Source organism: Bubalus bubalis, chromosome 21, assembly GCF_019923935.1.
Source record: "Bubalus bubalis isolate 160015118507 breed Murrah chromosome 21, NDDB_SH_1, whole genome shotgun sequence".
Taxonomy (NCBI): domain Eukaryota; kingdom Metazoa; phylum Chordata; class Mammalia; order Artiodactyla; family Bovidae; genus Bubalus; species Bubalus bubalis.
The window spans coordinates 32,949,934-32,965,184 of NC_059177.1; the positions used below are offsets into that span (position 1 = coordinate 32,949,934).

Sequence of the window (15,251 nt, forward strand, 5' to 3'; positions counted from 1 at the left end):
AGTGCTCGCTTCGGCAGCACATATACTAAAATTGGAACGATACAGAGAAGATTAGCATGGCCCCCACACAAGGATGACAGGCAAATTCGTGAAGCGTTCTATATTTTTTACAAGCAACAAATGCTGGAGAGGGTGTGGAGAAAAGGGAACCCTCTTACACTGGTGGTGGGAATGCAAACTAGTACAGCCACTATGGAGAATAGTGTGGAGATTCCTTAAAAAGCTGGAAATAGAACTGCCTTATGACCCAGCAATCCCACTGCTGGGCATACACACTGAGGAAACCAGAATTGAAAGAGACACGTGTACCCCAATGTTCATCACAGCACTGTTTATAATAGCCAGGACATGGAAGCAACCTAGATGTCCATCAGCAGATGAATGGATAAGAAAGCTTTGGTACATATACACAATGGAGTATTACTCAGCCATCAAAAAGAATACATTTGAATTAGTTCTAATGAAGTGGATGAAACTGGAGCCTATTATACAAAGTGAAGTAAGCCAGAAAGAAAAACACCAATACAATATACTAACATAACATATGGAATTTAGAAAGATGGTAATGACAACCCTGTATGCAAGACAGCAAAAGAGACACAGATGTATAGAACAGTCTTTTGGGCTCTGTGGGAGAGGGAGGTGGGGGATGATTTGGGAGAATGGCATTAAAACATGTATAATATCATATAAGAAACGAATCACCAGTCCAGGTTCGATGCAGGATACAGGAAGCTTGGGGCTGGCGCACTGGGACAACCCTGAGGGATGGTACGGGGAGGGAGGTGGGAGGGGGGTTCAGGATGGGGAACACGTGTACACCTGTGGCAGATGCATGTTGATATATGGCAAAACCAATACAATATTGTAAAGTAAATAATAATAATAATAAAAAAAAAAAAAACAAAAGAATTTCCTAGGTGGTGTTGACATTGCTCATCCATAATAGAATAATAATAGAATAATAGACTAGCACTGTTCTAGAGGAGTGATGAGCATATGATTTGGTCTCAGGATCACTTTATACTCTTAAAAATGGTTGGGGATCCCAAATAACTTTATCTGCTACTATTTGTGAATACTGAATTAGGAATTAAAACATATATTTATTGGTTTAATCTTTGAAACATAAGTGTGGTGTTGGAGAAGACTCTTGAGAGTCCCTTGGACCGCAAGGAGATCCAACCAGTCTTTTCTAAAGGAGATCAGCCCTGGGTGTTCTTTGGAAGGAATGATGCTAAAGCTGAAACTCCAGTACTTTGGCCACCTCATGCGAAGAGTTGACTCATTGGAAAAGACTCTGATGCTGGGAGGGATTGGGGGCAGGAAGAAAAGGGGACGACAGAGGATGAGATGGCTGGATGGCATCATCGACTCGATGGATGTGAGTTTGAGTGAACTCTGGGAGATGATGATGGACAGGGAGGCCTGGTGTGCTGTGATTCATGGGGTCACAAAGAGTCGGACACAACTGAGTGACTGAACTGAACTGAACTGAATAATAAATCTCATGTTAATACTTACTTATTGTAATGAAAAGAAATTACATTTTCAACATGAAATAATAAGCAAGAAGAGTGGCTTGTTTTACAGTGGGTAAATCTTTTTAATGCCTGGCTTAATAAAAGGAAGTTGGAGCTTCATATCTGCTTCCATACTCAGTCTGTTGTGTAGCAGGAAAAGGGGGGTCCTGATATTATATAAGATATTATATTATCATAAGAGTCTTTAAAGATAGTTGTAGATATTCTTTGATACTCAAAACTAAAAAAGTAGTCATTTCTTAAGTTTATTTTCAATACAGCTCTGAAATTGTATCAGTGAACTTTCCATACTTATTAACATGACAGTTCATTCATCTTCACTTTGAATGATCTTACCTCCATGCAAGATTCTGTAGTATATTCACTGGAATGTATTGGTTTACTGAATTAAGCAGATTTTTCAAATATTGACATATGTTATTATATTTTAAAAATCACATTTGTTAATATAACTACCAATTATATCAGAGAAGTCTGTAAGAACTGGGAATCTGTCAAGCTTAAGTTCTCCAAAATTTTAATTTTTCACTTGAAAGCTTGAGCTTTATCATTGGCAACAAATATTGTCAGTTGTTTCCTTTGGAAGTGACAGGCTTACTTTTTTTTTAATAAAGAAAATGTATGCCAAAGAACAAATCTGAATAATCATAGTTTGTCAACTTTTTTGATAAAAATGATATTCCATTAAAAAGGTGGCTAGTTTAGTTTGCTCTCTGATCAATTACTTAGTCGTCCTTCTAGAAAAAATACTTTTATGTAAACTTATCAGTTTATCCCATGGACTGTTTAAAATATATATGTTTAAAGGTTTAGATTAAATAAATGAGTAGCTTTTACTGCTTTATTAATGGCATTCTTAAGTAAAATGGGCATTTTAAAACATTTTATTGTGAGCATATGTTGGTGAATAAAACAATGGTTACTGATACGTTTTGGAGAAACTGCCTTAATTTATGCTAAGGCAACAGTGATTTTATCCATGGTTTCTTTTGTATCATTTGTGCAAGTGTCAATGAAAAAAAAAATATTGCTATTGTGAAAGAAGTTTTGAACATGCAGCTGCCTCGAAAGGATCTAAGGGACCCCACTGTCGGGGGTGGGGTCACATTTGAGATCACATTTGAGAATCACTATTCTAGAGAATAATACTGGAGAAGGCAATGGCACCCCACTCCAGTACTCTTGCTTGGAAAATCCCATGGATGGAGGAGCCTAGTAGGCTGCAGTCCATGGGGTCGCTAAGAGTCGGACACGACTGAGTGACTTCACTTTGACTTTTCACTTTCATGCATTGGAGAAGGAAATGGCAACCCACTCCAGTGTTCTTGCCTGGAGAATCCCAGAGACAGGGGAGCCTGGTGGGCTGCCGTCTATGGGGTCACACAGAGTCGGACACGACTGAAGTGACTTAGCAGCAGAGAATAATACAGAGTCAATACAACAAATGGAACTTTGCATGCAGATTTATTTCCTCTGACCATCACAGCATTTTAAAATATGAATTAGCTGTAAGCATTTAATAGCCAGGAGATTTCATATAAAAATCTGAGTCCTGGGCTTTTCTTGAAAGATCAGAGACATGATAACACTGGACTCTCTTTCCTTCCTCATGATAATGGACTGGCTACTCTTTACATGAGGCAGGCTCCTCTCCAGTTGGCACAACCACTCCCACCCCAACTTATTTCATTCATTACCTTTACCTTCCTAGGTACAAAGCAGTCTAAGTCTGTAAATGCTAGTTTATGATAGAATGATGAAAAGCAAAGCCTGTGAAGTTAATATATGCAAGACATAAAATCTTTCTATGACTAGCTATGTGACTTGTGAAGTGACTCTCAGTGTTCTTATCTTTCTTAGTCTCAGTTTTCTTATCTTCCGAATGGGGATAATACTATGAAAGTTGTGAGGATTAAATGGGATTATAAAAGTAAAGAATTTTGCTCTGAGTCTCTCAAATCCCTAAGTTCATAATAGAAGTTAGTTCTGTTGATGATGCCAATGGTGACAGAGCCATGTATTCAACCTTCACAGGGACCCTAGAAGTTATGTGGTCTCGTTTTAGAGATGAGGAAAATGAGGCACAGAAAGGCAGTCAATGACCAGCAACCTCTCTACCACCACCTGAAAGAACAGTGAGACAACAATGAATACCAAGTACTGAGCACTTCCCATGCTGCTGGTATTATGTTAATTATATCCATCACCTCAGCTAATCTTTATAAAACCCTGTGATAGAGATATTTTATTGCCATTAAACAAATAAGAAAAGTAAGGCTCAGGGAATTTAAGGAAGGTTCTCAAGTAGAGCCTACTCAGACAGAGCTACATGAACTCAGAGCTGCAAAGTTTTGGTCTTTAAGAATCTCAAGTACTGTCTTCCACACACATCACTGGTTTGTACTGAAAATACATGCATCTATCTAGTCTATATCCATCTTTACTGGTCGCTGATTATTAATGCTTTTTTTTTTTATTTTTTTTTATTAATGCTTATAAGGAGGAAATCTGTGCCAATTCCTGCAGGCCTGTGGACATCATATCACATAGGTGCTTCTTTCTGTGGAAATTCTCCAACACACGCCAATGAAAAGAACAAGCAGAAACATCTGAAAGACTACATGTTCCAATAAAACTGATTTATAATTTATCACATCACCTTTTGGTAGAGTTGACATTAACAGACGTTTCAATATTTATAGAAATAAACACACACTTCCCCCTTCACAAATATGCTATAATTTGTGAATCATATAATGAAGCATAATTAACTGGCTGTGAAAAATTAAAACCAAGAACATGGTTTTGTCAAATAAATAATGAAGGAAATTCACAGTACGTTCTTAAGAAAAGCTCTCCATGGTTTGTGACTGTAATTAGAACCACCTGAACTTTGGCAGAGAGTACTATCAAATTTCCCAAAACCTTTGCTGACATTAGAATATTTGGGATTTAAGTCACATTCCTGGGCAACTGACATTCTTTCTTATTTGCAATTAAATTCTGGAGTTTTCAAACACTCTCTGACCCGTCATAACATTTCTATCTTTTCATAAGTTTAAAAATAACCTTGCTTGGGTTAATTGGATCCCAAAGGGTTGTAATTTTTGGTATTTTAATTCATTTTGTCCTTGGCTGATTGTCAAAACTTACTGGAAATAAAGCTTCACAATAAACTCATAAGTCTAAATGGTTTCAGAAATGAGTGTACCGATGACACTGGGTGAAGCCAAACTGCCTCTGAGAAGCACTAGTTATGATGATAAAATGCCAAGAAGCCAGATAAGAAGTAGGTAACTCAGTTATCTATCTTACTTCGGTTACCAAATGCCCAGATGTCATATCTGGGTAATTAAATGTTAACCATTTATAAGGATTACTGTTGTGTTAACAGCCTTAAACATGAGTCCATTCCACAGACTTGAGAGATCATCATTGTTAAACGGTGCTATGCTTTGTGCCACTTGCTGAATAAGTACAATAATGTTAGTCGCTCAGTCTTGTCCAACTCTTTGCGACCCCATGGACTGTAGCCCACTGAGCTCCTCTGTCCATGGAATTTTCCAGGCAAGAATACTGAAGTGAGTTGCCATTCCCTCCTCCAGGGCGTCTTCCCAAACCAGAGACTGAACCCGGGTCTTCTGCATGGCAGGCAGTCTCCTGCATTGCTGGTGGATTCTTTACCAACTGAGCAACCAAGGAAGCCTGCATAAGTACAATGCACTCTCTTAGAACAACGACCTTGCAAGTGTTCTCTGAAAAAGTGAGTAAAGATACTCTTTTGATAGATGAGAAAACTAAGACTTAGAAAGATTAAGTTTCTGCAGAAACTACTGAGGCTTAGAAAGATTAATAACGTTGGTAGAAACCAATGAAAAACACCCTGATGCTGGGAAAGATTGAAGGTAGGAGGAGAAAGAGGCAACAGAGGAGGAGATGGTTGGATGACAACCATTAACCCAATGGACATGAATCTGAGCAAACTCTGGGAGATAGTGAAGGACAGGGAAGCCTGGCATCCTCCAGTCCATGGGGTTGCAAAGAGTTGGACACAACTGAGCAACTGAACAGCAATGACTGAGCAACTGAAGAGCAGCAACAACAACTGAACTAGTATATGACAAGGGGAAGATCTGAACCCACGTCTGTGGGATTTCCAAGTCCAGGCCATGCTTAGGCATGGAGGCATGGTGTGACTCAGGGCCTGCAAATGGAAAACCTCCCAGGGGCCAGGCAGATGGCCTGAACTTCTGAATGTGGTTCAGTTTCAGACTGCAAGTAATGGCCAGAATGCTAAGGAACTGGAGACTTCATACCTTGCCTGATAGTTTTCAAATCCAAAGTTCCAAAAAACACAATGCATGCAAACCAAAACAGAATCCCGTGTTCTTCCCAGTTCTTCAGCTGGCTGCTCTGATGCAGACAAAAAGTAAAAACAATCTCATAAATATGGGCTGCTTTTTTTGTTTAGCAATTTTCACTTTAGCTTAAATGAGTTGTTTAGAAAGCAGCTCAAGTCTGTTTCAATAAGAATTTAGCAATGAATAAAATTTTCCTTGCTACCAAATTTAAATGAAGTATACGTGAAACTTTTCAAAGCAGTGCCTGGACTGGCGTCAGCAGTTCTGAGCTCTCCTCTTAAATCCTTGCACTAGCTTCTTTCTGTAGCAAAATGCTCAGTTCGGTATTCAAAGATTCCTGAAGATTAGCGTTCAAGGTGCTAATCAGTGATGAACTGCCCTCAGGCAAGTGGCCAATGAGGGGCCCTGAATCAGCTAATAAATGAATAACTGGGCATTCAAATCTAATTGTCTTGATACTGAATTCTCTATCCAGTAGACACAAAGACTTTTACAATAATTCTAATTTGCCTTTGGAGTGTCAGAGAGGAATGGAAACATTTTTTTTTTTCTTTTCTGGAGTGTTAGAGAAGAATGAAAATATCATAGATGTTCCCTAATAAATACGGTAGTGAAGGACTGGGTTTCAATACTGTATCAACATTATCATCAGATACATCAGTTTTAGTATCTAAACCCTGCAGTTGCCAGTGTATGCATGCTAAGTCACTTCAGTTGTGCCCAACTTTTGTGAACCTATAGATTGTATAGCCTGCCAGCCTCCTCTGTCCATGGGATTCTCAGGCAAGAATACTGGAGTGGGTTGCCATGCCTTCCTCCAGGGGATCTTCCCGACCCAAGGAATGAACCCACTTCTCCTGTGTCTCAGAAGGAAAAAAAAGGATTGAAGGACTTTTCCTAACTTTCTAAGGAAGCCTTTGGCAAAGTAGAAAAAAAATGTTCAGATTTATTTAGCCACTATTACCTACGTAGTGTGCCTGGGGAGAGTGCGGCTTCATTTAAACAAGCGGGCATTTTGGAAACAACTGGCTGGAATCAGGTAAACATCTGGTTAAAGCAGCTGGTGAGCTGACAGCATTTACCCTTCTCCCCCAGCTGGCTTGCATGCGATAAGGTAGTGGAGTCGACTATCAAGAGAGATTTTGTAGCCTGTAGCTGTGGAAATCGCTAAGAGGAGAAAAGACACTTATTTGTTCTGGGTGGATTAGAAGCCCTAGAGGCTGGGGACTGTAACCAATGAGCCCTTTCATGGCTTCCTCAAGTGTGTAGCTATAGCTGCATCCTCCTCCTTGAAATTTCAATAATCCCTCCACCTTTGCAAGGGCACGTGTTGCCATGGAAGGCAATCAAGAGATGGGTTAAAACAGCCCTGGTTATGATTCTTGCCTTGAAATTAAACTCTAGCAAACAAATTGTTTCCTTTTTCCCCGAGAAGGTTTTAAATCCAATTTATTTGAGGTTTCTATTTAAATTGAAAATACTGTAGCATCTCAGGCAAAGTGAAATCAATCTCTTTAGAAATAGGAGGAGGAGAAGGGAGAAGGGGAGAATGTGGGCCAAGTATATGTAGATTAAAACTTGCTTTTTCAAAGATTTTGAAATATGAAAAACTACCTCTGCCCATAAGATTAATGATGGATCCTTGGGACAGAACCACTCTGTTTAACTGCTTTCCTGGCTGCTTAATAGGCATCCCAAACTTAATGTATCTAAATTCAGATTCCTCATTCTGCTCCTGCCTGGTGTCTTTCACTCCTAGGCTTTGCTCACCCACAAAATGGAACCAACAACTGAGTTGTTTATACCAATCCATAGAAATCATCTTTCAATCCTCTCTTCACCTCACTCCCCAAAACTAATTCAGCAGACCTTATCTCAACATATCTCAAATTTATCTTGCTGCTACTATTACCTTGGACCATCACCTTTCATCTAGACCAGCGAAGCAGCCTCTTAACTTGTTCCCCTTACTTCTACTCTGGTTCTCAAGAATCCATTCCCTGCATGACAGTCAGGGATCTCCCTGAAACTCCCAACATGGTAGCCACTAACTAAGTGGCTATCAAGCCATAGAAATACGGTCAGTTCCCACTGCGATGAGCTTTAAGTGTAAAAGTACATTGGATTTCGGAGATGTTGCACAAAAGATAAAAAACAAAGGAAAAATCTCATTAATAATTTTATACTGATTACATGTTGAAATTATAATATTCTGAATGCATTTGGATTAAAGAAGCTATATCAGTGAAGTTAATTTCACATGTTTCTTTTTGCAACAGTTAGCAGAAAATTAAAAATTATATATTTGTATTGGCTAGCTCTATAATCAAATAGATCATGGTCCTTAAAAATCCTCTTTTAGCTTCCCATAGCCCAAAGTCTGAGCTTTATTATATCACAATCTATAAAGCCCTAAGTGATCTGGCTGTTGATTTCCTCTTATGTGTCTTTATAAACTCTAGGCTCCAGTCACAGTGGCTTTTTGCCTCTTTTAAGTGTATAAAAGACATTCTCCTCTTAAATGTTTTTCACATACTTAACAGAACATTTGTAAATGTGCTATGTCCCCCATGAAATATTATATAGATCAGGTATTGGCAAACTGTGGCCCATAGGCCAACTTTCCCTCCCCTCCCCATACCTTACATTGGCCCCTTCCTCCAGCCATGCTCATCTGTTTACATCTTTTTTTTTTTTTAAGTTTATTTGGCTATGTTGAGTCTTAGGTATGGCACACAGGATCTTTCATTTGAGTGCATGGGCTAAGCAGTTGTGGTACTCAGGCATAGCTGCCCTGCAGCATATGGGATCTTATTTCCCTGACCAAGGACTGAAGCCGCATCCCCTGCATTGCAAGGCAGATTTTTAACTACTGGACCACCAGGAAGTCCCTGTTTACATATTCTTTAATGACTACTTCCCTGCTGCAAAGGTGGAGCAGATGATTTTTAAGAGAGACCATATACGGACTCTTGGCCAAAGTTAAAAATATTCACTATCTGGCCCTTTACAGAAAACCTTTGTTGATATATAGATAGATAGATAGAAGTTATGCAGGATCCTTTATGAGCTGGGCCTTGTCTGTCTCACTGGTATCTTCCCAAGCCATTTCCTCTCTTCCATCCTAGGCTCCAGTTGAGCCAGACCACATGCAGAGGCCTGTAGGCACTGACTTCTCCCAGGGTCAGACCTTTCTATTCATTTCCTTGGCTGGAAACGTTTCTCTTCCCTACATCTGGTGAAGTCCTATGTTAGCTGCAAGAGACAGCAGAAATGACTCTGGCTGGTTTAAGAAAGAAGTGGATTTCATTGGTTCCATAAACAAATGTGGGACTGCCTGGTCCAGAGGTTTAAGCTATGTCAGCAGGAGCTGCTTTCATTCTCTCCATCACTATGTTCTTCTTCCTCTGTGTTGGCTCTAATCACACACAGTTTTCCTCTTGTGGTGCAAAACAGCTTCTAAGAGCTCCCAAAGCTATAAGGTTCCGGAAGTCCCAGAGAGACTGTTCTGAATTGGTTCTAATTAAACCATAGGCCCATGCATGAACCTTTTGTTCACACTGGACAGAGGATGTGGTATTTTAATTGGCTCAAAGCTAGGTCAATTGTCAGCCTGCTGAGTGAGGTCTGCAGACCATAAAGCAGAAGGGGAAGAGTATAATCTTCCTGGGGAAAATTAGGAGAAGCAGGAAATGAGAGCTATGTGGCTAAAATCATGGATGTTTGTTACCTTGTCCTTGAAGTCCTAATGGACACACCATCACTTTCTTTTGGGTGTCTCCACAGATCCTTTTACTGCTGCTTCAGTTGAATCCTACGATCTGGTCTCCTGTAAACCTGGGCTTTCCTCTACATCAGCACTGCTCATACCACATGGGAATAAATGGTTACCTTGCTTCTTTTCTGCAGGGGCTTCGAGCTTTTTGAAACAGGACTTTGCTCTTTGTATCCTCAGCATACAAACAGAGACCACTATAGAGGAAGAGCCCAATACATGCTGAAAAATACATGTAAACATGGACTTTAACCATTCTTCTCTTGAGTAAGGAATAACCATACAAAGATTGTATTTTAGGAGGATTACTTTGGTAGTAACTGGTAGGGTAAATTTGGGAAGACTGTAGTTAGAAGGCTGTACTATATTACAGAATGAGATGAAGAGGAATGAAAGGGGCTAGACCATGAGTATAGGAAAAGAGATGAAGGAACCTGATGTCTAGAAATTTTCTTTCTATATCACTCATCCAGAAATAAGGTTATAAATTATTGATCAAAAGCTTCAGTAAAAAAAGCTACTGTTCACTGATACTTGCCTAAGTGTTAAACATTTGTATTTGTTTTATATAAATTAAAAAATTAAAGTCTCTCAATGCCACTTGGGATAAGCAATATTCTAATTTTAGAGATGATAGGAAAAGAGTTTTAGCAATGTTAAGCAAGCTGTCCAAAGTTATGCAGTGAATCAGGATAAACTCTAGATCTGAATGAAAATCTGCCTCCAAAAACGGTGTTGTTTTTAATGACAAAAGAGGTAGGTAATACTTCTAAAACTCTTTTAGGTCCCAACCAAGTAACTTTGGGGTTGAGAGTCCATATTATTTTTAACTATTTGAGCAAGATATAACTTGCCTGTGGTAATATTCTTTGTAAAAATTGATTACAACACCCACTGTTTATAGGCTCCTCATGTCTGTTGGCATAGTAATTCCTCAGTAGATTTCTCTGATAGCACCTGATAGAGTCAGAATTCAAATAATGGTCACAACATGAATGAATAGCTCATGGATGTCATCACAGGATCTGGGATTATGTATCAGATACAGTAAAGACATACTGGAGATAAATCATGCACATTCAAAAAAACATAATTGTTTATAAGTAGCCAAGCTTATGAAGGATTTTTATAATACTTACACCCTCATTACTTGCTACACGAAGCAAAAAGTACTGGCAATTAATTCTTGCTCTCAAAAAATTTACAATTTAAAAGGAAGGAAAGAGACACATAAGGTCTTGAAGATTTAAGTTCATAGATCATAAGAGCTAGAAGGGTTATTCCAGATCATTTAGGCCAATAGTTCTCAAACTTCAGGATCCTTCAAAATGACCTTCAGGACTTTGATGAAACACAGGTCTTGGGCCCTGCCACCATAGTTTCTGACCCAGGTGGTCCTGAACAGACCCTAAGAATGTACATTTCTAACAAGTTTCCAAGTCATGATGACATTACTGGTATGTGGATAACTCTTTGAGATCCATTGATTTAGGCCAAGTTTCTCATTTTGTAAATGAGTTAATCCAAGCCCAGGGAAGTATAAGACTTGTCTGAAACTACACTAGCTAATTTTACAGTTGAAAATGAGGAAAATAATTTGTGGACTCCTCTCTAAGTAAAGGTGTGTATACATATATGTGTACATACGCAGATTTCTTTTTGTGCCTATGAAGCATTCATTACTCCTTCTTTTGATCATAAGAATGCTTTCACTGCTCTGTGTTCCTATGATTTGAGTGGAATTGATGTCATGTCCACTTGCAGAGATAAGCATATAAAGAACACCTGGAAATAAGTCCAAAATTTACCTATCAGAGAGACCGCTGATTAAGCATGCATGTTTTCCAGAATCTATCCTGAAAATAAAGTTTCATGTTATATAAATATATCAACTAGCATTGTTTTAATAGGAAAAAAAAACAACAAAGAACCAAAAGATCCATCAAGAAAAGAGCATTCACCTGATTTATGATAGATGCCTGCAATGGAATCTATGCTGTCATTTCAAAAGTAAGAGAGATGTACTGATAATGATTCCTGAAACCCTTGAAGAACTCTTATTTAGGACATTCAAAGAGCTATAAGATCTAGACAGTGAGAATAAAACAAGCTATAACATAGCTATGACAAACCTAGACAGCTTATGAAAGAGCAGAGACATCACTTTGCTGACAAAGGTCTGTAGAGTCAGAGCTATGGCTTTTCCAGCAGTCATGTATAGATATGAGACTTGGACTATAAAGAAGGCTGAGTGCTGAAGAATTGATGCTTTTGAACTTGGTGCTGGAGAAGACTCTTGAGAGTCCCTTGAACCTCAAGGAGATCAAACCAGTCAATCCTAAAGGAAATCAATCCTCAATATTCATTGGAAGGACAGATACTGAAATGGAAGCTCCAGTACTTTGGCCACCTGATGCAAAGAGCTGACTCACTGGGAAAGATTTTGATGCTGGGAAAGATTGAAGGCAGAAGGGGATGACAGAGGATGATATGGTTGGATGGCATCATCAACTCAATGGCCATGAGTCTGAGCAAACTCCAGGAGATAGTGAAGGACAGGGAAGCCTGGTGTGCTGCAGTCCATGGGGTCACAGAGTTGGACATGACTGCGTGACTGAACAACAACATAGTACTTAGAGTTAGCATTTATGCAGGGCACAAGATACAGATATTCACACAAATACACTCATGGCATGTAAGTTTATCTGCGTGTGTAGAGCTACTGTTTGTAGGGTAGAGCACTATATATTCTTATATATATATATATTTATACATTATATATCCTTAGAGCACTATATATTCTCATATGTATTTATATACATACATATACCTTACATACATATACATGCATATACCTTAGAGCACTGTATATTCTTATATATATTTATAAACATACATACATATACCTACATAATAATATAAATGTGATGACTATATATGTGTTAAAGTGATGTAGCTCAGTCATGTCTGACTCTTTGTGACCCCATGGACTGTAGCCCACCAGGCTCCTCCATCCATGGAATTTTCCAGGCAAGAGTATTAGAGTGGGTTGCCATTTCCTTCTCCAGGGGATCTTCCTGACCCAGGGATCGAACCCAGGTCTCCCGCGTTGCAGGCAGACACTTTACCATCTGAGCCACCAGGGAAGTCCATATATGAGTTCAGTTCAGTTCAGTTCAGTTACTCAGTCGTGTCTGACTCTTCGCGACCCCATGAATTGCAGCACGCCAGGCCTCCCTGTCCATCACCAACTCCCGGAGTTCACTCAGACTCACGTCCATCGAGTCAGTGATGCCATCCAGCCATCTCATCTTCTGTCATCCCCTTCTCCTCCTGCCCTCAATCCCTCCCAGCATCAGAGTCTTTTCCAATGAGTCAACTCTTCGCATGAGGTGGCCAAAGTACTGGAGTCTCAGCGTTAGCATCATTCCTTCCAAAGAAATCCCAGGGCTGATCTCCTTCAGAATGGACTGATTGGATCTCCTTGCAGTCCAAGGGACTCTCAAGAGTCTTCTCCAACACCACAGTTCAAAGGCATCAATTTTTCAGTGCTCAGCTTTCTTCATAGTCCAACTCTCACATCCATACATGACCACTGGAAAAACTATAGCCTTGACTAGACGGACCTTTGTTGGCCAAGTAATGTCTCTGCTTTTCAATATATATCTAAGTATTCCAAAAGTTACTTTTCTTTCTGGAATCTCTCTGATAAAATAGAAGTACAGAGCTTGGTGTTTGGATACATGGCACTTGTATGCATTTTTCAATTTACCCACCCATGTAAACAGTATTTTCAACATCTGTACACTTACAAGTTACAGTTCAACTTGTTCTTATATTAATGGGGAAAAAAACCCTGCTGGATGCTTCAACGTGGAACAGACGTTGAGGACCACTTGTCACAATGTCTTAAAATTGGTAGGTTCAATCTACACAAACTTACATTTATTCATCATTTCTCATAGCTTATCAACTACCATACACAGAAAAGATTCCAGAATTTGAGGGAAGGATGATTATTTCAACTTTTAACATTTTATGGGAGGTGAATAAATATTCATTGAGAAAGTGTTCCATGTTTTGCAGGTTCTAAGCCTTACTGAAAATAATTTTTACTTGTCTTTGCTCTTACTTCCCCTTCACGTCCTAGAAGTTGCTGGGTGTGTTTTCTCAAACAGTTTGCTGGAAGTTTTGCAGACCTCTCATTTAGGAAGGGCCTGCTGACTTTTTGTTGTTGTTGTTGAGGAACATGAGCAGTCCAAATAAATATGCACAGGTATCCTGAGCACATAATAATAATAAGCATTGCCGAGAATTCTCCTAAACTCTACTGTCAACTTGGCACACCATGTTCTGATTTGTTAAACAAAGAAAGCAGCCAAGTTGGGAGTACCTAATGAGACAGCAAATGCTCCTGCTGTCACCGGTGAGAATCCAAGAATCACAGGGAGAGTGTCTATCACACCTCTAAGGATCAACTTCAGTCCTAATCTCCAAGGCTCCTTCTAGCTTTAAAATTCCATTTTATGATTGAAAAACTTCCTCCCTTTTCTAGTGAATAAAACACAAGATCCAAATCTCTCATGAATAGACGAATGATCCCCAAGCCCTTAGTGGAATTGCTTTTATATCACTGATGGTCTGTGCACCTCATTTGAAATCTCCAGTTCTAAAACTCAAATTAAAGCGACGATGGTATATTATTATACATCATCAGTATGATTAACCCCTCCTGTCACCAAACTTGTAAACACCAAGTATTGTCAAATATGTAGAGCAATTCAAACTCTCATTCATGTAGGAGTATAAATTGGAAACTCTTCAGAAGACTGTCTGTCAGTACCTTTTAAAGCTGACAAAAATGCATATTCTTTTAACCAGAAAATTCACTCTCAGGTTTATATTCAATAGAAACACTAACATATATGTATATCTATACATGTAATATTTGTAACAGTCCCATACTGGAAGCTACTTCAGTGCCCATCAAAAGTAGACTAAGTCACAAAACATGGCATGTTCACTTTCTGGAATAATATTACATAGCAATGAGACTCAACACAATTATTATACAAAAAAATATGGATGATCTCACAAACAAATGAAGCTAAAAACAAGACATAAAAGACTATATTGTGTTAAGGAAGTATGTGTGGGTGCATGCTAAGTAGCTTCAGTCATGTCTGACTCTGCAATCCTGCCCATGGGATTCTCCAGGCAACAATATTGGAATGTCCCCATGCACTCCTCCAGGGTATCTTCCTGACCCAGGATCAAACCCATGTCTCTATGTCACCTGCACTGCATGACTCAGGGAACTCAAACGGGGGCTCTGTAACAGCCTAGAGGGGTGGGATGGGGAGGAAGGAGGGAGGGAGGTTCAAGAGGGACACATGTATACTATGGCTGATTCATGTTGATGTTTGGCAGAAACCAACACAATTCTGTAAAGCAATAATCCTTCAATTAAACAAATAAACTTAAAAACAGTATATTGTGTTTAATTTCATTCATATAAAATTTTAGAATTAAAACTAATATATGAGTGTTAGAAGCTAGGAGAGTAGATAT

At 39.1% G+C, this 15,251-nt stretch overlaps 1 protein-coding gene and 1 non-coding gene across 4 annotated transcripts in view; one reads left to right on the top strand and one right to left on the bottom strand.

The window, feature by feature from the left end:
* The window catches only part of TAFA1 (TAFA chemokine like family member 1), a 533,669-nt gene that overhangs the window by 71,066 nt on the left and 447,352 nt on the right, over positions 1 to 15,251 (bottom strand). The gene's annotated exons all lie outside the window — the stretch shown is intronic.
* LOC112581293 lies at positions 2 to 108 on the top strand. Its single transcript, XR_003105828.1, has one exon. It is a non-coding gene; the product is annotated as a U6 spliceosomal RNA (small nuclear RNA).